We start from the raw sequence: 15,603 nt of genomic DNA, 5'->3' as shown, positions 1-15,603 counted from the left end.
GATGCATTCCATTTTCAAACGTATTCGTTTATGAACCAGTAGTTAGAAGTAGAAAAGTTCTAACAGAAACCATAAAGCTCATCTACAGCCACACCACACTGGATACGCCCAATCTCATCTGATCTTGGAAGCTAAGCAGTATTGGGCCTGGTTAGTACTTGGATGGGAGACCACCTGGGAATACAAGGTGCTGTAGATATTTTTATCCTGCCAACACCGTTCTGTTGATGCATTCCATTTTCAAACGTATTCATTTATGAACCAGTAGTTAGAAGTAGAAAAGTTCTAACAGAAACCACAAAGCTCATCTACAGCCACACCACACTGGATACGCCCACTCTCATCTGATCTTGGAAGCTAAGCAGTATTGGGCCTGGTTAGTACTTGGATGGGAGACCACCTGGGAATACAAGGTGCTGTAGATATTTTTATCCTGCCAACACCGTTCTGTTGATGCATTCCATTTTAAAACGTATTCATTTATGAACCAGTAGTTAGAAGTAGAAAAGTTCTAACAGAAACCAGAAAATTCATCTACAGCAACACCACACTGGATACGCCCAATCTCATCTGATCTTGGAAGCTAAGCAGTGTTGGGTCTGGTTAGTACTTGGATGGGAGACCACCTGGGAATACAAGGTGCTGTAGATATTTTTATACTGCCAACACCGTTCTGTTGATGCATTCCATTTTCAAACGTATTCATTTATGAACCAGTAGTTAGAAGTAGAAAAGTTCTAACAGAAACCACAAAGCTCATCTACAGCCACACCACACTGGATACGCCCACTCTCATCTGATCTTGAAAGCTAAGCAGTATTGGGCCTGGTTAGTACTTGGATGGGAGACCACCTGGGAATACAAGGTGCTGTAGATATTTTTATCCTGCCAACACCGTTCTGTTGATGCATTCCATTTTAAAACGTTTTCATTTATGAACCAGTAGTTAGAAGTAGAAAAGTTCTAACAGAAACCAGAAAATTCATCTACAGCAACACCACACTGGATACGCCCAATCTCATCTGATCTTGGAAGCTAAGCAGTGTTGGGTCTGGTTAGTACTTGGATGGGAGACCACCTGGGAATACAAGGTGCTGTAGATATTTTTATACTGCCAACACCGTTCTGTTGATGCATTCCATTTTCAAACGTATTCATTTATGAACCAGTAGTTAGAAGTAGAAAAGTTCTAACAGAAACCACAAAGCTCATCTACAGCCACACCACACTGGATACGCCCAATCTCATCTGATCTTGGAAGCTAAGCAGTGTTGGGCCTGGTTAGTACTTGGATGGGAGACCACCTGGGAATGCAAGGTGCTGTAGATATTTTTATACTACCAACACCGTTCTGTTGATGCATTCCATTTTCAAACGTATTCATTTATGAACCAGTAGTTAGAAGTAGAAAAGTTCTAACAGAAACCACAAAGCTCATCTACAGCCACACCACACTGGATACGCCCAATCTCATCTGATCTTGGAAGCTAAGCAGTGTTGGGCCTGGTTAGTACTTGGATGGGAGACCACCTGGGAATACAAGGTGCTGTAGATATTTTTATACTACCAACACCGTTCTGTTGATGCATTCCATTTTCAAACGTATTCATTTATGAACCAGTAGTTAGAAGTAGAAAAGTTCTAACAGAAACCACAAAGCTCATCTACAGCCACACCACACTGGATACGCCCAATCTCATCTGATCTTGGAAGCTAAGCAGTATTGGGCCTGGTTAGTACTTGGATGGGAGACCACCTGGGAATACAAGGTGCTGTAGATATTTTTATCCTGCCAACACCGTTCTGTTGATGCATTCCATTTTCAAACGTATTCATTTATGAACCAGTAGTTAGAAGTAGAAAAGTTCTAACAGAAACCACAAAGCTCATCTACAGCCACACCACACTGGATACGCCCACTCTCATCTGATCTTGGAAGCTAAGCAGTATTGGGCCTGGTTAGTACTTGGATGGGAGACCACCTGGGAATACAAGGTGCTGTAGATATTTTTATCCTGCCAACACCGTTCTGTTGATGCATTCCATTTTAAAACGTATTCATTTATGAACCAGTAGTTAGAAGTAGAAAAGTTCTAACAGAAACCAGAAAATTCATCTACAGCAACACCACACTGGATACGCCCAATCTCATCTGATCTTGGAAGCTAAGCAGTGTTGGGTCTGGTTAGTACTTGGATGGGAGACCACCTGGGAATACAAGGTGCTGTAGATATTTTTATACTGCCAACACCGTTCTGTTGATGCATTCCATTTTCAAACGTATTCATTTATGAACCAGTAGTTAGAAGTAGAAAAGTTCTAACAGAAACCACAAAGCTCATCTACAGCCACACCACACTGGATACGCCCAATCTCATCTGATCTTGGAAGCTAAGCAGTGTTGGGCCTGGTTAGTACTTGGATGGGAGACCACCTGGGAATGCAAGGTGCTGTAGATATTTTTATACTACCAACACCGTTCTGTTGATGCATTCCATTTTCAAACGTATTCATTTATGAACCAGTAGTTAGAAGTAGAAAAGTTCTAACAGAAACCATAAAGCTCATCTACAGCCACACCACACTGGATACGCCCAATCTCATCTGATCTTGGAAGCTAAGCAGTGTTGGGCCTGGTTAGTACTTGGATGGGAGACCACCTGGGAATACAAGGTGCTGTAGATAATTTTATACTGCCAACACCGTTCTGTTGATGCATTCCATTTTAAAACGTGTTCATTTATGAACCAGTAGTTAGAAGTAGAAAAGTTCTAACAGAAACCACAGAGCTCATCTACAGCCACACCACACTGGATATGCCCAATCTCATCTGATCTTGGAAGCTAAGCAGTGTTGGGCCTGGTTAGTACTTGGATGGGAGACCACCTGGGAATACAAGGTGCTGTAGATATTTTTATACTGCCAACACCGTTCTGTTGATGCATTCCATTTTCAAATGTATTCATTTATGAACCAGTAGTTAGAAGTAGAAAAGTTCTAACAGAAACCACAAAGCTCATCTACAGCCACACCACACTGGATACGCCCAATCTCATCTGATCTTGGAAGCTAAGCAGTGTTGGGCCTGGTTAGTACTTGGATGGGAGACCACCTGGGAATACAAGGTGCTGTAGATATTTTTATACTACCAACACCGTTCTGTTGATGCATTCCATTTTCAAACGTATTCGTTTATGAACCAGTAGTTAGAAGTAGAAAAGTTCTAACAGAAACCATAAAGCTCATCTACAGCCACACCACACTGGATACGCCCAATCTCATCTGATCTTGGAAGCTAAGCAGTGTTGGGCCTGGTTAGTACTTGGATGGGAGACCACCTGGGAATACAAGGTGCTGTAGATATTTTTATCCTTCCAATACCGTTCTGTTGATGCATTCCATTTTCAAACGTATTCATTTATGAACCAGTAGTTAGAAGTAGAAAAGTTCTAACAGAAACCACAAAGCTCATCTACCGCCACACCACACTGGATACGCCCAATCTCATCTGATCTTGGAAGCTAAGCAGTGTTGGGCCTGGTTAGTACTTGGATGGGAGACCACCTGGAATACAAGGTGCTGTAGATATTTTTATCCTGCCAACACCGTTCTGTTGATGCATTCCATTTTCAAACGTATTCGTTTATGAACCAGTAGTTAGAAGTAGAAAAGTTCTAACAGAAACCATAAAGCTCATCTACAGCCACACCACACTGGATATGCCCAATCTCATCTGATCTTGGAAGCTAAGCAGTGTTGGGCCTGGTTAGTACTTGGATGGGAGACCACCTGGAATACAAGGTGCTGTAGATATTTTTATACTACCAACACCGTTCTGTTGATGCATTCCATTTTCAAACGTATTCATTTATGAACCAGTAGTTAGAAGTAGGAAAGTTCTAACAGAAACCAGTAAGTTCATCTACAGCAACACCACACTGGATACTCTCAATCTCATCTGATCTTGGAAGCTAAGCAGTGTTGGGCCTGGTTAGTACTTGGATGGGAGACCACCTGGGAATACAAGGTGCTGTAGATATTTTTATACTGCCAACACCGTTCTGTTGATGCATTCCATTTTCAAACGTATTCGTTTATGAACCAGTAGTTAGAAGTAGAAAAGTTCTAACAGAAACCATAAAGCTCATCTACAGCCACACCACACTGGATACGCCCAATCTCATCTGATCTTGGAAGCTAAGCAGTATTGGGCCTGGTTAGTACTTGGATGGGAGACCACCTGGGAATACAAGGTGCTGTAGATATTTTTATCCTGCCAACACCGTTCTGTTGATGCATTCCATTTTCAAACGTATTCATTTATGAACCAGTAGTTAGAAGTAGAAAAGTTCTAACAGAAACCACAAAGCTCATCTACAGCCACACCACACTGGATACGCCCACTCTCATCTGATCTTGGAAGCTAAGCAGTATTGGGCCTGGTTAGTACTTGGATGGGAGACCACCTGGGAATACAAGGTGCTGTAGATATTTTTATCCTGCCAACACCGTTCTGTTGATGCATTCCATTTTAAAACGTATTCATTTATGAACCAGTAGTTAGAAGTAGAAAAGTTCTAACAGAAACCAGAAAATTCATCTACAGCAACACCACACTGGATACGCCCAATCTCATCTGATCTTGGAAGCTAAGCAGTGTTGGGTCTGGTTAGTACTTGGATGGGAGACCACCTGGGAATACAAGGTGCTGTAGATATTTTTATACTGCCAACACCGTTCTGTTGATGCATTCCATTTTCAAACGTATTCATTTATGAACCAGTAGTTAGAAGTAGAAAAGTTCTAACAGAAACCACAAAGCTCATCTACAGCCACACCACACTGGATACGCCCACTCTCATCTGATCTTGAAAGCTAAGCAGTATTGGGCCTGGTTAGTACTTGGATGGGAGACCACCTGGGAATACAAGGTGCTGTAGATATTTTTATCCTGCCAACACCGTTCTGTTGATGCATTCCATTTTAAAACGTTTTCATTTATGAACCAGTAGTTAGAAGTAGAAAAGTTCTAACAGAAACCAGAAAATTCATCTACAGCAACACCACACTGGATACGCCCAATCTCATCTGATCTTGGAAGCTAAGCAGTGTTGGGTCTGGTTAGTACTTGGATGGGAGACCACCTGGGAATACAAGGTGCTGTAGATATTTTTATACTGCCAACACCGTTCTGTTGATGCATTCCATTTTCAAACGTATTCATTTATGAACCAGTAGTTAGAAGTAGAAAAGTTCTAACAGAAACCACAAAGCTCATCTACAGCCACACCACACTGGATACGCCCAATCTCATCTGATCTTGGAAGCTAAGCAGTGTTGGGCCTGGTTAGTACTTGGATGGGAGACCACCTGGGAATGCAAGGTGCTGTAGATATTTTTATACTACCAACACCGTTCTGTTGATGCATTCCATTTTCAAACGTATTCATTTATGAACCAGTAGTTAGAAGTAGAAAAGTTCTAACAGAAACCATAAAGCTCATCTACAGCCACACCACACTGGATACGCCCAATCTCATCTGATCTTGGAAGCTAAGCAGTGTTGGGCCTGGTTAGTACTTGGATGGGAGACCACCTGGGAATACAAGGTGCTGTAGATAATTTTATACTGCCAACACCGTTCTGTTGATGCATTCCATTTTAAAACGTGTTCATTTATGAACCAGTAGTTAGAAGTAGAAAAGTTCTAACAGAAACCACAGAGCTCATCTACAGCCACACCACACTGGATATGCCCAATCTCATCTGATCTTGGAAGCTAAGCAGTGTTGGGCCTGGTTAGTACTTGGATGGGAGACCACCTGGGAATACAAGGTGCTGTAGATATTTTTATACTGCCAACACCGTTCTGTTGATGCATTCCATTTTCAAACGTATTCATTTATGAACCAGTAGTTAGAAGTAGAAAAGTTCTAACAGAAACCACAAAGCTCATCTACAGCCACACCACACTGGATACGCCCAATCTCATCTGATCTTGGAAGCTAAGCAGTGTTGGGCCTGGTTAGTACTTGGATGGGAGACCACCTGGGAATACAAGGTGCTGTAGATATTTTTATACTACCAACACCGTTCTGTTGATGCATTCCATTTTCAAACGTATTCGTTTATGAACCAGTAGTTAGAAGTAGAAAAGTTCTAACAGAAACCATAAAGCTCATCTACAGCCACACCACACTGGATACGTCCAATCTCATCTGATCTTGGAAGCTAAGCAGTGTTGGGCCTGGTTAGTACTTGGATGGGAGACCACCTGGGAATACAAGGTGCTGTAGATATTTTTATCCTTCCAATACCGTTCTGTTGATGCATTCCATTTTCAAACGTATTCATTTATGAACCAGTAGTTAGAAGTAGAAAAGTTCTAACAGAAACCAGTAAGTTCATCTACAGCAACACCACACTGGATACTCTCAATCTCATCTGATCTTGGAAGCTAAGCAGTGTTGGGCCTGGTTAGTACTTGGATGGGAGACCACCTGGGAATACAAGGTGCTGTAGATATTTTTATACTGCCAACACCGTTCTGTTGATGCATTCCATTTTCAAACGTATTCGTTTATGAACCAGTAGTTAGAAGTAGAAAAGTTCTAACAGAAACCATAAAGCTCATCTACAGCCACACCACACTGGATACGCCCAATCTCATCTGATCTTGGAAGCTAAGCAGTGTTGGGCCTGGTTAGTACTTGGATGGGAGACCACCTGGAATACAAGGTGCTGTAGATATTTTTATACTACCAACACCGTTCTGTTGATGCATTCCATTTTCAAACGTATTCATTTATGAACCAGTAGTTAGAAGTAGAAAAGTTCTAACAGAAACCACAAAGCTCATCTACAGCCACACCACACTGGATACGCCCAATCTCATCTGATCTTGGAAGCTAAGCAGTGTTGGGCCTGGTTAGTACTTGGATGGGAGACCACCTGGGAATACAAGGTGCTGTAGATATTTTTATACTACCAACACCGTTCTGTTGATGCATTCCATTTTCAAACGTATTCGTTTATGAACCAGTAGTTAGAAGTAGAAAAGTTCTAACAGAAACCATAAAGCTCATCTACAGCCACACCACACTGGATACGCCCAATCTCATCTGATCTTGGAAGCTAAGCAGTGTTGGGCATGGTTAGTACTTGGATGGGAGACCACCTGGAATACAAGGTGCTGTAGATATTTTTATACTACCAACACCGTTCTGTTGATGCATTCCATTTTCAAACGTATTCATTTATGAACCAGTAGTTAGAAGTAGAAAAGTTCTAACAGAAACCAGTAAGTTCATCTACAGCAACACCACACTGGATATGCTCAATTTCATCTGATCTTGGAAGCTAAGCAGTGTTGGGCCTGGTTAGTACTTGGATGGGAGACCACCTGGGAATACAAGGTGCTGTAGATATTTTTATACTGCCAACACCGTTCTGTTGATGCATTCCATTTTCAAACGTATTCGTTTATGAACCAGTAGTTAGAAGTAGAAAAGTTCTAACAGAAACCATAAAGCTCATCTACAGCCACACCACACTGGATACGCCCAATCTCATCTGATCTTGGAAGCTAAGCAGTGTTGGGCCTGGTTAGTACTTGGATGGGAGACCACCTGGAATACAAGGTGCTGTAGATATTTTTATACTACCAACACCGTTCTGTTGATGCATTCCATTTTCAAACGTATTCATTTATGAACCAGTAGTTAGAAGTTGAAAAGTTCTAACAGAAACCACAAAGCTCATCTACAGCCACACCACACTGGATACGCCCAATCTCATCTGATCTTGGAAGCTAAGCAGTGTTGGGCCTGGTTAGTACTTGGATGGGAGACCACCTGGGAATACAAGGTACTGTAGATATTTTTAAACTGCCAACACCGTTCTGTTGATGCATTCCATTTTCAAACGTATTCATTTATGAACCTGTAGTTAGAAGTAGAAAAGTTCTAACAGAAACCAGTAAGTTCATCTACAGCAACACCACACTAGATACGCTCAATCTCATCTGATCTTGGAAGCTAAGCAGTGTTGGGCCTGGTTAGTACTTGGATGGGAGACCACCTGGGAATACAAGGTGCTGTAGATATTTTAATACTACCAACACCGTTCTGTTGATGCATTCCATTTTCAAACGTATTCATTTATGAACCAGTAGTTAGAAGTAGAAAAGTTCTAACAGAAACCAGTAAGTTCATCTACAGCAACACCACACTAGATACGCTCAATCTCATCTGATCTTGGAAGCTAAGCAGTGTTGGGCCTGGTTAGTACTTGGATGGGAGACCACCTGGGAATACAAGGTGCTGTAGATATTTTTATACTGCCAACACCGTTCTGTTGATGCATTCCATTTTCAAATATATTCATTTATGAACCAGTAGTTAGAAGTAGAAAAGTTCAAACAGAAACCACAAAGCTCATCTACAGCCACACCACACTGGATACGCCCAATCTCATCTGATCTTGGAAGCTAAGCAGTGTTGGGCCTGGTTAGTACTTGGATGGGAGAACACCTGGGAATACAAGGTGCTGTAGATATTTTTATACTGAAAACACCGTTCTGTTGATGCATTCCATTTTCAAACGTATTCATTTATGAACCAGTAGTTAGAAGTAGAAAAGTTCTAACAGAAACCACAAAGCTCATCTACAGCCGCACCATACTGGATACGCCCAATCTCATCTGATCTTGGAAGCTAAGCAGTGTTGGGCCTGGTTAGTACTTGGATGGGAGACCACCTGGGAATACAAGGTACTGTAGATATTTTTAAACTGCCAACACCGTTCTGTTGATGCATTCCATTTTCAAATGTATTCATTTATGAACCAGTAGTTAGAAGTTGAAAAGTTCTAACAGAAACCACAAAGCTCAGCTACAGCCACACCACACTGGATACGCACAATCTCATCTGATCTTGAAAGCTAAGCAGTGTTGGGCCTGGTTAGTACTTGGATGGGAGACCACCTGGGAATACAAGGTGCTGTAGATATTTTTATACTGCCAACACCGTTCTGTTGATGCATTCCATTTTCAAACGTATTCATTTATGAACCAGTAGTTAGAAGTTGAAAAGTTCTAACAGAAACCACAAAGCTCATCTACAGCCACACCACACTGGATACGCCCAATATCATCTGATCTTGGAAGCTAAGAAGTGTTGGGCCTGGTTAGTACTTGGATGGGAGACCACCTGGGAATACAAGGTGCTGTAGATATTTTTATACTGCCAACACCGTTCTGTTGATGCATTCCATTTTAAAACGTATTCATTTATGAACCAGTAGTTAGAAGTAGAAAAGTTCTAACAGAAACCAGAAATGTCATCTACAGCAACACCACACTGGATACGCCCAATTTCATCTGATCTTGGAAGCTAAGCAGTGTTGGGCCTGGTTAGTACTTGGATGGGAGACCACCTGGGAATACAAGGTGCTGTAGATATTTTTATACTGCCAACACCGTTCTGTTGATGCATTCCATTTTCAAACGTATTCATTTATGAACCAGTAGTTAGAAGTAGAAAAGTTCTAACAGAACCACAAAGCTCATCTACAGCCACACCACACTGGATACGCCAGATCTCATCTGATCTTGGAAGCTAAGCAGTGTTGGGCCTGGTTAGTACTTGGATGGGAGACCACCTGGGAATACAAGGTGCTGTAGATAATTTTATACTGCCAACACCGTTCTGTTGATGCATTCCATTTTAAAACGTATTCATTTATGAACCAGTAGTTAGAAGTAGAAAAGTTCTAACAGAAACCAGAAAATTCATCTACAGCAACACCACACTGGATACGCCCAAACTCATCTGATCTTGGAAGCTAAGCAGTGTTGGGCCTGGTTAGTACTTGGATGGGAGACCACCTGGGAATACAAGGTGCTGTAGATATTTTTATACTGCCAACACCGTTCTGTTGATGCATTCCATTTTCAAACGTATTCATTTATGAACCAGTAGTTAGAAGTAGAAAAGTTCTAACAGAAACCACAAAGCTCATCTACAGCCACACCACACTGGATACGCCCAATCTCATCTGATCTTGGAAGCTAAGCAGTGTTGGGCCTGGTTAGTACTTGGATGGGAGACCACCTGGGAATACAAGGTGCTGTAGATATTTTTATACTACCAACACCGTTCTGTTGATGCATTCCATTTTCAAACGTATTCATTTATGAACCAGTAGTTAGAAGTAGAAAAGTTCTAACAGAAACCACAAAGCTCATCTACAGCCACACCACACTGGATACGCCCAATCTCATCTGATCTTGGAAGCTAAGCAGTATTGGGCCTGGTTAGTACTTGGATGGGAGACCACCTGGGAATACAAGGTGCTGTAGATATTTTTATCCTGCCAACACCGTTCTGTTGATGCATTCCATTTTCAAACGTATTCATTTATGAACCAGTAGTTAGAAGTAGAAAAGTTCTAACAGAAACCACAAAGCTCATCTACAGCCACACCACACTGGATACGCCCACTCTCATCTGATCTTGGAAGCTAAGCAGTGTTGGGCCTGGTTAGTACTTGGATGGGAGACCACCTGGGAATACAAGGTGCTGTAGATATTTTTATCCTGCCAACAGCGTTCTGTTGATGCATTCCATTTTAAAACGTATTCATTTATGAACCAGTAGTTAGAAGTAGAAAAGTTCTACCAGAAACCAGAAAATTCATCTACAGCAACACCATACTGGATACGCCCAATCTCATCTGATCTTGGAAGCTAAGCAGTGTTGGGTCTGGTTAGTACTTGGATGGGAGACCACCTGGGAGTACAAGGTGCTGTAGATATTTTTATACTGCCAACACCGTTCTGTTGATGCATTCCATTTTCAAACGTATTCATTTATGAACCAGTAGTTAGAAGTAGAAAAGTTCTAACAGAAACCATAAAGCTCATCTACAGCCACACCACACTGGATACGCCCAATCTCATCTGATCTTGGAAGCTAAGCAGTGTTGGGCCTGGTTAGTACTTGGATGGGAGACCACCTGGGAATACAAGGTGCTGTAGATAATTTTATACTGCCAACACCGTTCTGTTGATGCATTCCATTTTAAAACGTGTTCATTTATGAACCAGTAGTTAGAAGTAGAAAAGTTCTAACAGAAACCACAGAGCTCATCTACAGCCACACCACTCTGGATATGCCCAATCTCATCTGATCTTGGAAGCTAAGCAGTGTTGGGCCTGGTTAGTACTTGGATGGGAGACCACCTGGGAATACAAGGTGCTGTAGATATTTTTATACTGCCAACACCGTTCTGTTGATGCATTCCATTTTCAAACGTATTCATTTATGAACCAGTAGTTAGAAGTAGAAAAGTTCTAACAGAAACCACAAAGCTCATCTACAGCCACACCACACTGGATACGCCCAATCTCATCTGATCTTGGAAGCTAAGCAGTGTTGGGCCTGGTTAGTACTTGGATGGGAGACCACCTGGGAATACAAGGTGCTGTAGATATTTTTATACTACCAACACCGTTCTGTTGATGCATTCCATTTTCAAACGTATTCGTTTATGAACCAGTAGTTAGAAGTAGAAAAGTTCTAACAGAAACCATAAAGCTCATCTACAGCCACACCACACTGGATACGCCCAATCTCATCTGATCTTGGAAGCTAAGCAGTGTTGGGCCTGGTTAGTACTTGGATGGGAGACCACCTGGGAATACAAGGTGCTGTAGATATTTTTATCCTTCCAATACCGTTCTGTTGATGCATTCCATTTTCAAACGTATTCACTTATGAACCAGTAGTTAGAAGTAGAAAAGTTCTAACAGAAACCACAAAGCTCATCTACCGCCACACCACACTGGATATGCTCAATCTCATCTGATCTTGGAAGCTAAGCAGTGTTGGGCCTGGTTAGTACTTGGATGGGAGACCACCTGGGAATACAAGGTGCTGTAGATATTTTTATACTGCCAACACCGTTCTGTTGATGCATTCCATTTTCAAACGTATTCGTTTATGAACCAGTAGTTAGAAGTAGAAAAGTTCTAACAGAAACCATAAAGCTCATCTACAGCCACACCACACTGGATACGCCCAATCTCGTCTGATCTTGGAAGCTAAGCAGTGTTGGGCCTGGTTAGTACTTGGATGGGAGACCACCTGGAATACAAGGTGCTGTAGATATTTTTATACTACCAACACCGTTCTGTTGATGCATTCCATTTTCAAACGTATTCATTTATGAACCAGTAGTTAGAAGTTGAAAAGTTCTAACAGAAACCAGTAAGTTCATCTACAGCAACACCACACTAGATACGCTCAATCTCATCTGATCTTGGAAGCTAAGCAGTGTTGGGCCTGGTTAGTACTTGGATGCGAGACCACCTGGGAATACAAGGTGCTGTAGATATTTTTATACTGCCAACACCGTTCTGTTGATGCATTCCATTTTCAAATGTATTCATTTATGAACCAGTAGTTAGAAGTAGAAAAGTTCTAACAGAAACCAGAAAATTCATCTACAGCAACACCATACTGGATACGCCCAATCTCATCTGATCTTGGAAGCTAAGCAGTGTTGGGTCTGGTCAGTACTTGGATGGGAGACCACCTGGGAGTACAAGGTGCTGTAGATATTTTTATACTGCCAACACCGTTCTGTTGATGCATTCCATTTTCAAACGTATTCATTTATGAACCAGTAGTTAGAAGTAGAAAAGTTCTAACAGAAACCATAACGCTCATCTGCAGCCACACCACACTGGATACGCCCAATCTCATCTGATCTTGGAAGCTAAGCAGTGTTGGGCCTGGTTAGTACTTGGATGGGAGACCACCTGGGAATGCAAGGTGCTGTAGATATTTTTATACTACCAACACCGTTCTGTTGATGCATTCCATTTTCAAACGTATTCATTTATGAACCAGTAGTTAGAAGTAGAAAAGTTCTAACAGAAACCATAAAGCTCATCTACAGCCACACCACACTGGATACGCCCAATCTCATCTGATCTTGGAAGCTAAGCAGTGTTGGGCCTGGTTAGTACTTGGATGGGAGACCACCTGGGAATACAAGGTGCTGTAGATAATTTTATACTGCCAACACCGTTCTGTTGATGCATTCCATTTTAAAACGTGTTCATTTATGAACCAGTAGTTAGAAGTAGAAAAGTTCTAACAGAAACCACAGAGCTCATCTACAGCCACACCACACTGGATATGCCCAATCTCATCTGATCTTGGAAGTTAAGCAGTGTTGGGCCTGGTTAGTACTTGGATGGGAGACCACCTGGGAATACAAGGTGCTGTAGATATTTTTATACTGCCAACACCGTTCTGTTGATGCATTCCATTTTCAAACGTATTCATTTATGAACCAGTAGTTAGAAGTAGAAAAGTTCTAACAGAAACCACAAAGCTCATCTACAGCCACACCACACTGGATACGCCCAATCTCATCTGATCTTGGAAGCTAAGCAGTGTTGGGCCTGGTTAGTACTTGGATGGGAGACCACCTGGGAATACAAGGTGCTGTAGATATTTTTATACTACCAACACCGTTCTGTTGATGCATTCCATTTTCAAACGTATTCGTTTATGAACCAGTAGTTAGAAGTAGAAAAGTTCTAACAGAAACCATAAAGCTCATCTACAGCCACACCACACTGGATACGCCCAATCTCATCTGATCTTGGAAGCTAAGCAGTGTTGGGCCTGGTTAGTACTTGGATGGGAGACCACCTGGGAATACAAGGTGCTGTAGATATTTTTATCCTTCCAATACCGTTCTGTTGATGCATTCCATTTTCAAACGTATTCATTTATGAACCAGTAGTTAGAAGTAGAAAAGTTCTAACAGAAACCACAAAGCTCATCTACCGCCACACCACACTGGATACGCCCAATCTCATCTGATCTTGGAAGCTAAGCAGTGTTGGGCCTGGTTAGTACTTGGATGGGAGACCACCTGGAATACAAGGTGCTGTAGATATTTTTATCCTGCCAACACCGTTCTGTTGATGCATTCCATTTTCAAACGTATTCGTTTATGAACCAGTAGTTAGAAGTAGAAAAGTTCTAACAGAAACCATAAAGCTCATCTACAGCCACACCACACTGGATACGCCCAATCTCATCTGATCTTGGAAGCTAAGCAGTGTTGGGCCTGGTTAGTACTTGGATGGGAGACCACCTGGAATACAAGGTGCTGTAGATATTTTTATACTACCAACACCGTTCTGTTGATGCATTCCATTTTCAAACGTATTCATTTATGAACCAGTAGTTAGAAGTAGAAAAGTTCTAACAGAAACCAGTAAGTTCATCTACAGCAACACCACACTGGATACTCTCAATCTCATCTGATCTTGGAAGCTAAGCAGTGTTGGGCCTGGTTAGTACTTGGATGGGAGACCACCTGGGAATACAAGGTGCTGTAGATATTTTTATACTGCCAACACCGTTCTGTTGATGCATTCCATTTTCAAACGTATTCGTTTATGAACCAGTAGTTAGAAGTAGAAAAGTTCTAACAGAAACCATAAAGCTCATCTACAGCCACACCACACTGGATACGCCCAATCTCATCTGATCTTGGAAGCTAAGCAGTGTTGGGCCTGGTTAGTACTTGGATGGGAGACCACCTGGAATACAAGGTGCTGTAGATATTTTTATACTACCAACACCGTTCTGTTGATGCATTCCATTTTCAAACGTATTCATTTATGAACCAGTAGTTAGAAGTAGAAAAGTTCTAACAGAAACCACAAAGCTCATCTACAGCCACACCACACTGGATACGCCCAATCTCATCTGATCTTGGAAGCTAAGCAGTGTTGGGCCTGGTTAGTACTTGGATGGGAGACCACCTGGGAATACAAGGTGCTGTAGATATTTTTATACTACCAACACCGTTCTGTTGATGCATTCCATTTTCAAACGTATTCGTTTATGAACCAGTAGTTAGAAGTAGAAAAGTTCTAACAGAAACCATAAAGCTCATCTACAGCCACACCACACTGGATACGCCCAATCTCATCTGATCTTGGAAGCTAAGCAGTGTTGGGCATGGTTAGTACTTGGATGGGAGACCACCTGGAATACAAGGTGCTGTAGATATTTTTATACTACCAACACCGTTCTGTTGATGCATTCCATTTTCAAACGTATTCATTTATGAACCAGTAGTTAGAAGTAGAAAAGTTCTAACAGAAACCAGTAAGTTCATCTACAGCAACACCACACTGGATATGCTCAATCTCATCTGATCTTGGAAGCTAAGCAGTGTTGGGCCTGGTTAGTACTTGGATGGGAGACCACCTGGGAATACAAGGTGCTGTAGATATTTTTATACTGCCAACACCGTTCTGTTGATGCATTCCATTTTCAAACGTATTCGTTTATGAACCAGTAGTTAGAAGTAGAAAAGTTCTAACAGAAACCATAAAGCTCATCTACAGCCACACCACACTGGATACGCCCAATCTCATCTGATCTTGGAAGCTAAGCAGTGTTGGGCCTGGTTAGTACTTGGATGGGAGACCACCTGGAATACAAGGTGCTGTAGATATTTTTATACTACCAACACCGTTCTGTTGATGCATTCCATTTTCAAACG

The 15,603-nt window shown here is 41.8% G+C and overlaps 54 non-coding genes and 15 pseudogenes across 54 annotated transcripts; all 69 read left to right on the top strand.

The window, feature by feature from the left end:
* The first annotated feature begins 80 nt into the window (after positions 1-80).
* Positions 81-199, top strand: LOC135063839 (5S ribosomal RNA). The gene has a single exon (XR_010250162.1). It is a non-coding gene; the product is annotated as a 5S ribosomal RNA (ribosomal RNA).
* A 107-nt stretch (positions 200-306) lies between these two features.
* On the top strand, positions 307-425 carry LOC134887868 (5S ribosomal RNA; annotated as a pseudogene).
* Positions 426-532: 107 nt separating this feature from the next.
* Positions 533-651, top strand: LOC135067352 (5S ribosomal RNA). The gene has a single exon (XR_010253570.1). It is a non-coding gene; the product is annotated as a 5S ribosomal RNA (ribosomal RNA).
* A 107-nt stretch (positions 652-758) lies between these two features.
* Positions 759-877, top strand: LOC134891419 (5S ribosomal RNA; annotated as a pseudogene).
* A 107-nt stretch (positions 878-984) lies between these two features.
* Positions 985-1,103, top strand: LOC135067351 (5S ribosomal RNA). Its single transcript, XR_010253569.1, has one exon. It is a non-coding gene; the product is annotated as a 5S ribosomal RNA (ribosomal RNA).
* A 107-nt stretch (positions 1,104-1,210) lies between these two features.
* On the top strand, positions 1,211-1,329 carry LOC134901867 (5S ribosomal RNA). The gene has a single exon (XR_010175344.1). It is a non-coding gene; the product is annotated as a 5S ribosomal RNA (ribosomal RNA).
* A 107-nt stretch (positions 1,330-1,436) lies between these two features.
* LOC134890902 (5S ribosomal RNA) lies at positions 1,437-1,555 on the top strand. The gene has a single exon (XR_010171406.1). It is a non-coding gene; the product is annotated as a 5S ribosomal RNA (ribosomal RNA).
* A 107-nt stretch (positions 1,556-1,662) lies between these two features.
* LOC135063838 (5S ribosomal RNA) lies at positions 1,663-1,781 on the top strand. The gene has a single exon (XR_010250161.1). It is a non-coding gene; the product is annotated as a 5S ribosomal RNA (ribosomal RNA).
* A 107-nt stretch (positions 1,782-1,888) lies between these two features.
* Positions 1,889-2,007, top strand: LOC134887867 (5S ribosomal RNA; annotated as a pseudogene).
* A 107-nt stretch (positions 2,008-2,114) lies between these two features.
* LOC135067350 (5S ribosomal RNA) lies at positions 2,115-2,233 on the top strand. The gene has a single exon (XR_010253568.1). It is a non-coding gene; the product is annotated as a 5S ribosomal RNA (ribosomal RNA).
* A 107-nt stretch (positions 2,234-2,340) lies between these two features.
* LOC134901866 (5S ribosomal RNA) lies at positions 2,341-2,459 on the top strand. The gene has a single exon (XR_010175343.1). It is a non-coding gene; the product is annotated as a 5S ribosomal RNA (ribosomal RNA).
* Positions 2,460-2,566: 107 nt separating this feature from the next.
* Positions 2,567-2,685, top strand: LOC134890891 (5S ribosomal RNA). The gene has a single exon (XR_010171405.1). It is a non-coding gene; the product is annotated as a 5S ribosomal RNA (ribosomal RNA).
* A 107-nt stretch (positions 2,686-2,792) lies between these two features.
* On the top strand, positions 2,793-2,911 carry LOC135059065 (5S ribosomal RNA). Its single transcript, XR_010245482.1, has one exon. It is a non-coding gene; the product is annotated as a 5S ribosomal RNA (ribosomal RNA).
* Positions 2,912-3,018: 107 nt separating this feature from the next.
* Positions 3,019-3,137, top strand: LOC134890880 (5S ribosomal RNA). The gene has a single exon (XR_010171404.1). It is a non-coding gene; the product is annotated as a 5S ribosomal RNA (ribosomal RNA).
* A 107-nt stretch (positions 3,138-3,244) lies between these two features.
* On the top strand, positions 3,245-3,363 carry LOC134890868 (5S ribosomal RNA). The gene has a single exon (XR_010171403.1). It is a non-coding gene; the product is annotated as a 5S ribosomal RNA (ribosomal RNA).
* Positions 3,364-3,470: 107 nt separating this feature from the next.
* On the top strand, positions 3,471-3,588 carry LOC134890949 (5S ribosomal RNA; annotated as a pseudogene).
* Positions 3,589-3,695: 107 nt separating this feature from the next.
* Positions 3,696-3,813, top strand: LOC134888042 (5S ribosomal RNA; annotated as a pseudogene).
* Positions 3,814-3,920: 107 nt separating this feature from the next.
* LOC135065322 (5S ribosomal RNA) lies at positions 3,921-4,039 on the top strand. The gene has a single exon (XR_010251605.1). It is a non-coding gene; the product is annotated as a 5S ribosomal RNA (ribosomal RNA).
* A 107-nt stretch (positions 4,040-4,146) lies between these two features.
* Positions 4,147-4,265, top strand: LOC135063837 (5S ribosomal RNA). Its single transcript, XR_010250160.1, has one exon. It is a non-coding gene; the product is annotated as a 5S ribosomal RNA (ribosomal RNA).
* Positions 4,266-4,372: 107 nt separating this feature from the next.
* LOC134887866 (5S ribosomal RNA) lies at positions 4,373-4,491 on the top strand (annotated as a pseudogene).
* Positions 4,492-4,598: 107 nt separating this feature from the next.
* Positions 4,599-4,717, top strand: LOC135067349 (5S ribosomal RNA). The gene has a single exon (XR_010253567.1). It is a non-coding gene; the product is annotated as a 5S ribosomal RNA (ribosomal RNA).
* Positions 4,718-4,824: 107 nt separating this feature from the next.
* LOC134891418 (5S ribosomal RNA) lies at positions 4,825-4,943 on the top strand (annotated as a pseudogene).
* Positions 4,944-5,050: 107 nt separating this feature from the next.
* LOC135067347 (5S ribosomal RNA) lies at positions 5,051-5,169 on the top strand. Its single transcript, XR_010253565.1, has one exon. It is a non-coding gene; the product is annotated as a 5S ribosomal RNA (ribosomal RNA).
* A 107-nt stretch (positions 5,170-5,276) lies between these two features.
* Positions 5,277-5,395, top strand: LOC134901865 (5S ribosomal RNA). The gene has a single exon (XR_010175342.1). It is a non-coding gene; the product is annotated as a 5S ribosomal RNA (ribosomal RNA).
* A 107-nt stretch (positions 5,396-5,502) lies between these two features.
* Positions 5,503-5,621, top strand: LOC134890856 (5S ribosomal RNA). The gene has a single exon (XR_010171402.1). It is a non-coding gene; the product is annotated as a 5S ribosomal RNA (ribosomal RNA).
* A 107-nt stretch (positions 5,622-5,728) lies between these two features.
* Positions 5,729-5,847, top strand: LOC135059062 (5S ribosomal RNA). Its single transcript, XR_010245481.1, has one exon. It is a non-coding gene; the product is annotated as a 5S ribosomal RNA (ribosomal RNA).
* A 107-nt stretch (positions 5,848-5,954) lies between these two features.
* LOC134890845 (5S ribosomal RNA) lies at positions 5,955-6,073 on the top strand. Its single transcript, XR_010171401.1, has one exon. It is a non-coding gene; the product is annotated as a 5S ribosomal RNA (ribosomal RNA).
* Positions 6,074-6,180: 107 nt separating this feature from the next.
* On the top strand, positions 6,181-6,299 carry LOC135062301 (5S ribosomal RNA). The gene has a single exon (XR_010248654.1). It is a non-coding gene; the product is annotated as a 5S ribosomal RNA (ribosomal RNA).
* Positions 6,300-6,406: 107 nt separating this feature from the next.
* LOC135065321 (5S ribosomal RNA) lies at positions 6,407-6,525 on the top strand. Its single transcript, XR_010251604.1, has one exon. It is a non-coding gene; the product is annotated as a 5S ribosomal RNA (ribosomal RNA).
* A 107-nt stretch (positions 6,526-6,632) lies between these two features.
* On the top strand, positions 6,633-6,750 carry LOC134884777 (5S ribosomal RNA). Its single transcript, XR_010168912.1, has one exon. It is a non-coding gene; the product is annotated as a 5S ribosomal RNA (ribosomal RNA).
* Positions 6,751-6,857: 107 nt separating this feature from the next.
* On the top strand, positions 6,858-6,976 carry LOC134890833 (5S ribosomal RNA). Its single transcript, XR_010171400.1, has one exon. It is a non-coding gene; the product is annotated as a 5S ribosomal RNA (ribosomal RNA).
* Positions 6,977-7,083: 107 nt separating this feature from the next.
* LOC134890961 (5S ribosomal RNA) lies at positions 7,084-7,201 on the top strand (annotated as a pseudogene).
* A 107-nt stretch (positions 7,202-7,308) lies between these two features.
* Positions 7,309-7,427, top strand: LOC134887379 (5S ribosomal RNA; annotated as a pseudogene).
* Positions 7,428-7,534: 107 nt separating this feature from the next.
* Positions 7,535-7,652, top strand: LOC134884776 (5S ribosomal RNA). Its single transcript, XR_010168911.1, has one exon. It is a non-coding gene; the product is annotated as a 5S ribosomal RNA (ribosomal RNA).
* Positions 7,653-7,759: 107 nt separating this feature from the next.
* On the top strand, positions 7,760-7,878 carry LOC135060885 (5S ribosomal RNA). The gene has a single exon (XR_010247279.1). It is a non-coding gene; the product is annotated as a 5S ribosomal RNA (ribosomal RNA).
* A 107-nt stretch (positions 7,879-7,985) lies between these two features.
* Positions 7,986-8,104, top strand: LOC134885358 (5S ribosomal RNA). Its single transcript, XR_010169473.1, has one exon. It is a non-coding gene; the product is annotated as a 5S ribosomal RNA (ribosomal RNA).
* Positions 8,105-8,211: 107 nt separating this feature from the next.
* Positions 8,212-8,330, top strand: LOC134885357 (5S ribosomal RNA). The gene has a single exon (XR_010169472.1). It is a non-coding gene; the product is annotated as a 5S ribosomal RNA (ribosomal RNA).
* A 107-nt stretch (positions 8,331-8,437) lies between these two features.
* Positions 8,438-8,556, top strand: LOC135068190 (5S ribosomal RNA). Its single transcript, XR_010254395.1, has one exon. It is a non-coding gene; the product is annotated as a 5S ribosomal RNA (ribosomal RNA).
* Positions 8,557-8,663: 107 nt separating this feature from the next.
* LOC134884992 (5S ribosomal RNA) lies at positions 8,664-8,782 on the top strand. The gene has a single exon (XR_010169121.1). It is a non-coding gene; the product is annotated as a 5S ribosomal RNA (ribosomal RNA).
* A 107-nt stretch (positions 8,783-8,889) lies between these two features.
* Positions 8,890-9,008, top strand: LOC134884319 (5S ribosomal RNA). The gene has a single exon (XR_010168471.1). It is a non-coding gene; the product is annotated as a 5S ribosomal RNA (ribosomal RNA).
* A 107-nt stretch (positions 9,009-9,115) lies between these two features.
* On the top strand, positions 9,116-9,234 carry LOC134889357 (5S ribosomal RNA; annotated as a pseudogene).
* Positions 9,235-9,341: 107 nt separating this feature from the next.
* On the top strand, positions 9,342-9,460 carry LOC135066471 (5S ribosomal RNA). Its single transcript, XR_010252718.1, has one exon. It is a non-coding gene; the product is annotated as a 5S ribosomal RNA (ribosomal RNA).
* Positions 9,461-9,566: 106 nt separating this feature from the next.
* On the top strand, positions 9,567-9,685 carry LOC135067385 (5S ribosomal RNA). The gene has a single exon (XR_010253601.1). It is a non-coding gene; the product is annotated as a 5S ribosomal RNA (ribosomal RNA).
* Positions 9,686-9,792: 107 nt separating this feature from the next.
* LOC135066882 (5S ribosomal RNA) lies at positions 9,793-9,911 on the top strand. The gene has a single exon (XR_010253118.1). It is a non-coding gene; the product is annotated as a 5S ribosomal RNA (ribosomal RNA).
* Positions 9,912-10,018: 107 nt separating this feature from the next.
* Positions 10,019-10,137, top strand: LOC134890821 (5S ribosomal RNA). The gene has a single exon (XR_010171399.1). It is a non-coding gene; the product is annotated as a 5S ribosomal RNA (ribosomal RNA).
* A 107-nt stretch (positions 10,138-10,244) lies between these two features.
* On the top strand, positions 10,245-10,363 carry LOC135063836 (5S ribosomal RNA). The gene has a single exon (XR_010250159.1). It is a non-coding gene; the product is annotated as a 5S ribosomal RNA (ribosomal RNA).
* A 107-nt stretch (positions 10,364-10,470) lies between these two features.
* Positions 10,471-10,589, top strand: LOC135067684 (5S ribosomal RNA). The gene has a single exon (XR_010253895.1). It is a non-coding gene; the product is annotated as a 5S ribosomal RNA (ribosomal RNA).
* Positions 10,590-10,696: 107 nt separating this feature from the next.
* LOC134887197 (5S ribosomal RNA) lies at positions 10,697-10,815 on the top strand (annotated as a pseudogene).
* A 107-nt stretch (positions 10,816-10,922) lies between these two features.
* Positions 10,923-11,041, top strand: LOC134890809 (5S ribosomal RNA). The gene has a single exon (XR_010171397.1). It is a non-coding gene; the product is annotated as a 5S ribosomal RNA (ribosomal RNA).
* Positions 11,042-11,148: 107 nt separating this feature from the next.
* LOC135063899 (5S ribosomal RNA) lies at positions 11,149-11,267 on the top strand. The gene has a single exon (XR_010250219.1). It is a non-coding gene; the product is annotated as a 5S ribosomal RNA (ribosomal RNA).
* A 107-nt stretch (positions 11,268-11,374) lies between these two features.
* Positions 11,375-11,493, top strand: LOC134890797 (5S ribosomal RNA). Its single transcript, XR_010171396.1, has one exon. It is a non-coding gene; the product is annotated as a 5S ribosomal RNA (ribosomal RNA).
* Positions 11,494-11,600: 107 nt separating this feature from the next.
* On the top strand, positions 11,601-11,719 carry LOC134890785 (5S ribosomal RNA). Its single transcript, XR_010171394.1, has one exon. It is a non-coding gene; the product is annotated as a 5S ribosomal RNA (ribosomal RNA).
* A 107-nt stretch (positions 11,720-11,826) lies between these two features.
* On the top strand, positions 11,827-11,945 carry LOC134886493 (5S ribosomal RNA). The gene has a single exon (XR_010170573.1). It is a non-coding gene; the product is annotated as a 5S ribosomal RNA (ribosomal RNA).
* Positions 11,946-12,052: 107 nt separating this feature from the next.
* Positions 12,053-12,170, top strand: LOC134886887 (5S ribosomal RNA). Its single transcript, XR_010170963.1, has one exon. It is a non-coding gene; the product is annotated as a 5S ribosomal RNA (ribosomal RNA).
* Positions 12,171-12,277: 107 nt separating this feature from the next.
* On the top strand, positions 12,278-12,396 carry LOC134892997 (5S ribosomal RNA; annotated as a pseudogene).
* Positions 12,397-12,503: 107 nt separating this feature from the next.
* On the top strand, positions 12,504-12,622 carry LOC134889731 (5S ribosomal RNA; annotated as a pseudogene).
* A 107-nt stretch (positions 12,623-12,729) lies between these two features.
* Positions 12,730-12,848, top strand: LOC135062400 (5S ribosomal RNA). Its single transcript, XR_010248750.1, has one exon. It is a non-coding gene; the product is annotated as a 5S ribosomal RNA (ribosomal RNA).
* A 107-nt stretch (positions 12,849-12,955) lies between these two features.
* On the top strand, positions 12,956-13,074 carry LOC134890774 (5S ribosomal RNA). Its single transcript, XR_010171393.1, has one exon. It is a non-coding gene; the product is annotated as a 5S ribosomal RNA (ribosomal RNA).
* Positions 13,075-13,181: 107 nt separating this feature from the next.
* Positions 13,182-13,300, top strand: LOC134901099 (5S ribosomal RNA). Its single transcript, XR_010174593.1, has one exon. It is a non-coding gene; the product is annotated as a 5S ribosomal RNA (ribosomal RNA).
* Positions 13,301-13,407: 107 nt separating this feature from the next.
* On the top strand, positions 13,408-13,526 carry LOC134890763 (5S ribosomal RNA). Its single transcript, XR_010171392.1, has one exon. It is a non-coding gene; the product is annotated as a 5S ribosomal RNA (ribosomal RNA).
* A 107-nt stretch (positions 13,527-13,633) lies between these two features.
* Positions 13,634-13,752, top strand: LOC134890750 (5S ribosomal RNA). The gene has a single exon (XR_010171390.1). It is a non-coding gene; the product is annotated as a 5S ribosomal RNA (ribosomal RNA).
* Positions 13,753-13,859: 107 nt separating this feature from the next.
* On the top strand, positions 13,860-13,977 carry LOC134890947 (5S ribosomal RNA; annotated as a pseudogene).
* Positions 13,978-14,084: 107 nt separating this feature from the next.
* On the top strand, positions 14,085-14,202 carry LOC134884775 (5S ribosomal RNA). The gene has a single exon (XR_010168910.1). It is a non-coding gene; the product is annotated as a 5S ribosomal RNA (ribosomal RNA).
* A 107-nt stretch (positions 14,203-14,309) lies between these two features.
* LOC135065320 (5S ribosomal RNA) lies at positions 14,310-14,428 on the top strand. The gene has a single exon (XR_010251603.1). It is a non-coding gene; the product is annotated as a 5S ribosomal RNA (ribosomal RNA).
* Positions 14,429-14,535: 107 nt separating this feature from the next.
* LOC134884773 (5S ribosomal RNA) lies at positions 14,536-14,653 on the top strand. The gene has a single exon (XR_010168908.1). It is a non-coding gene; the product is annotated as a 5S ribosomal RNA (ribosomal RNA).
* A 107-nt stretch (positions 14,654-14,760) lies between these two features.
* Positions 14,761-14,879, top strand: LOC134890739 (5S ribosomal RNA). Its single transcript, XR_010171389.1, has one exon. It is a non-coding gene; the product is annotated as a 5S ribosomal RNA (ribosomal RNA).
* Positions 14,880-14,986: 107 nt separating this feature from the next.
* On the top strand, positions 14,987-15,104 carry LOC134890960 (5S ribosomal RNA; annotated as a pseudogene).
* A 107-nt stretch (positions 15,105-15,211) lies between these two features.
* Positions 15,212-15,330, top strand: LOC135069348 (5S ribosomal RNA). Its single transcript, XR_010255531.1, has one exon. It is a non-coding gene; the product is annotated as a 5S ribosomal RNA (ribosomal RNA).
* Positions 15,331-15,437: 107 nt separating this feature from the next.
* Positions 15,438-15,555, top strand: LOC134884772 (5S ribosomal RNA). The gene has a single exon (XR_010168907.1). It is a non-coding gene; the product is annotated as a 5S ribosomal RNA (ribosomal RNA).
* Positions 15,556-15,603: the final 48 nt, after the last annotated feature.

This window comes from Pseudophryne corroboree, chromosome 3 (genome assembly GCF_028390025.1).
Source record: "Pseudophryne corroboree isolate aPseCor3 chromosome 3, aPseCor3.hap2, whole genome shotgun sequence".
NCBI classification, from domain to species: domain Eukaryota; kingdom Metazoa; phylum Chordata; class Amphibia; order Anura; family Myobatrachidae; genus Pseudophryne; species Pseudophryne corroboree.
Note: the sequence above shows the minus strand (reverse complement) of the source record. Positions and strands in the feature narration are given on the sequence as shown.